The sequence below is a fragment of the Pan troglodytes genome, chromosome 1 (genome assembly GCF_028858775.2).
Source record: "Pan troglodytes isolate AG18354 chromosome 1, NHGRI_mPanTro3-v2.0_pri, whole genome shotgun sequence".
Taxonomy (NCBI): domain Eukaryota; kingdom Metazoa; phylum Chordata; class Mammalia; order Primates; family Hominidae; genus Pan; species Pan troglodytes.
In genome coordinates this window covers 89,589,782-89,592,499 of record NC_072398.2, presented here as the reverse complement: position 1 = coordinate 89,592,499, position 2,718 = coordinate 89,589,782, and positions in this window count along the sequence as shown.

Genomic DNA, 2,718 nt, shown 5'->3' with positions numbered 1-2,718 from the left:
CTGCCCAGTGCCAAATGTTATGTTTGGCCATCTTGTACTATCAAGGGTTAGGATATTTCTTTCACCAACAAGGTGAAGAGGTGGTGATCAGAACATATGAGTTTCTTGGGATCGAATGGACTCTGCTAAGTGTGTTGGCTTGAGATAACTTGCAGGTTGTCCACCCAAGGGCAGCCTGCAAGGGGGTCTAGCAGCAAGAGATTGCATGTGTCTCCTGGAGGTGGGGTAGTAGAAGGGGACACGGGCAGGCAACTCTACATGCCCATGTCAAGGGGCTCTCTGGGAGGCCTTTGTGGGGCCCTCCACAAAACCCATGCATGTGCCAGAGCTGACATTTAGGTCTGCCCCACACAGAAACCTGTCAATGACAGCCAGAGAAGCCATGGTAACCACTTCTAGGAGACTGCAAACAAGGTTGTTAATTGAATCAACAGACAGTTTTCTCTGTCCATCTCCTTACTCACCTCAACACCCCCAGGAAGTATGTCACGATGCAGTGGAGAAATTTCAAAGCCAGTCTAGCACTTCCCTCAATCCCACTTTCAAAAGCTGCTTAAGTAGGAAAGGAAGACAGATAAATAGTAGACCCCACCTTTCTCATCCCTGCCCTCAGTACAAATAGCTGGCATAGGAAGAAAATCAAAAGAACAAGCCATTATTCCCACTGGTTTTCCTCTCCTGCAAGCTACAAATCTAGCCATTTACAAGGCCAGCAGAGAGAGTTAGGAGAGGGAAATCTCAACTTGTAATAATTGAAAGAGAAGGAAACATTATGGGATCTGCCCAAAATGGCAGTAAGAGGCAGAAAATAGAAATTTTACAGAGCATGGTTGGAAACAGAAGCTGAACCAAAAAAACAAATTGTTTATATTCATCCAACTGTGTAAGTGATCAATAAACTGCTTACATATAAATAGGATTTTGTAAAATTGTTTAGATCTCAACGGAGCCCATCTGGTAACATGTAAGAATTTTATTCAACCTTCAGAAGTAAGACCTCTGTACACAATTAGAAATTGTATTAGGTGTGTATGCAGGGGAGTATACTTGCCATTTAACAGGCATTCGATAAACGTTTGTGGAATTAGCAGAACTGTAATGATGAGGTTAGGCCTTGGCTACAAAGCATAGGGGCATGCTATGAATGAGGCCTGGGTTTCAACTGGCCTAAAACAAAGCTTTGCTATGTATGCAAGAAGACTTTGCTCTAATTTAGGCGGAAAAGACTTCCTCAACCAGGTTTGTAGGAAAAGGGTGCAAGAAGAAAACATTAGATTCCTCTGATTATTTAGTCGTGTTCCTTTTCAGATACCTACGTGCCTAGGAGAAAAATAAATCACTTACCCATGTTTCTTATCTGGCATACCCTTCCCATTATCTTAATTGTGCCCTTCATCCATCCCCAAGCCCTCTCAGGTACCTTCAGACATCTAGTAACAACCACAACCCTCATACCTCTGAAAAACCTTTGAGAACCTAATGCCAAAAGCCAGCAGATAAAGAATGAAGCACCCACCAAGGCAGAGGGCCTGATGTAAGCATTGGGCCTGTCAGACCAGGAGCAAGACACAGCTTTCCTCTGTCATCACTGAAGCCCACACCTTCCCGGCCCCCAATTTAGAGGCTGCCCCATGGGGCTTTTAAAGGCAGTGAGAGAGTGGTTTGATAGCTTTCTTAGAGATATAATTAACATTCACAGTAAGAAGCAAAAACTTGGATTTCTAAATTTAATTCATAGGCATCACAGGACAGTCCTTATGTAGCTGAAGTAGTGAGATCTAGAGGCCTCAAACCCAGGGAAGGTATTAACTTCTGATTCATGTCAAATTACTGTCTGACCAGTCTTTACTTGAAGATCCATGTTATTACTGATTTATGGGTGGGTTAATGTTCCTTGGGCCTGGTTCTTTAATCATTCCTTTTCAAGCCTCCTTCCCCTAGGAGAAGAGGAGTATAGTAAGGAAAAGAAGAACATAAAGATACATAAAATATGACAATATACAATTACTTATCTACACATACATATATTTAGTCTTATTTTTTATTTTCTGTAATGGAAGGACTGACCTATAAGAACTGAAAACATGGTTCTGGGCAAGATGGCTGCATAGGAACAGGTCTGGTCTGCAGCTCCCAGTGAGACCAATGCAGAAGGCAAGAGATTTCTGCATTTCCAACTGAGGTATCCAGTTCATCTCATTGGGGCTGGTTAGACAGTGGGTGCAGCCCACAAAGAGCGAGCAGAAGTAGGGTGGGGCGTCACCTCATACGTGAAGTGCAAGGGGTAGAGGAACTCCCTCCCCTAGCCGAGGGAAGCTGTGAGGGACTGTGCCGTGAGGGACAGTGCTATCTGGCCCAGATACTATGCTTTTCTTATGGTTTTGGCAACCTGCAGACCAGGAGACTCCCTTGGATGCCTACACCACCAAGGCCCTGGGTTTCAAGCACAAAACTGGGTGGACATTTAAGCAGACACCAATCTAGATGCAGGACATTTTTTTCATATCCCCATGGTGCCTGGAACCCCAGAGAGAGAGAACCATTCACTCCCCTGGAAAGGGAGCTGAAGCCAGGGGGACAAGAGGTCTTGCTCAGCATGTCCTACCCCCGTGGAGCCCAGCAGGCTAAAATAAACTGGCTGGAAATTCTCGCTGCCAGCAGAGCAGTCTGAAGTCAACCTGGAAAGCTTGAGCTTGGTGGGGGGAGGGGCATCTACCA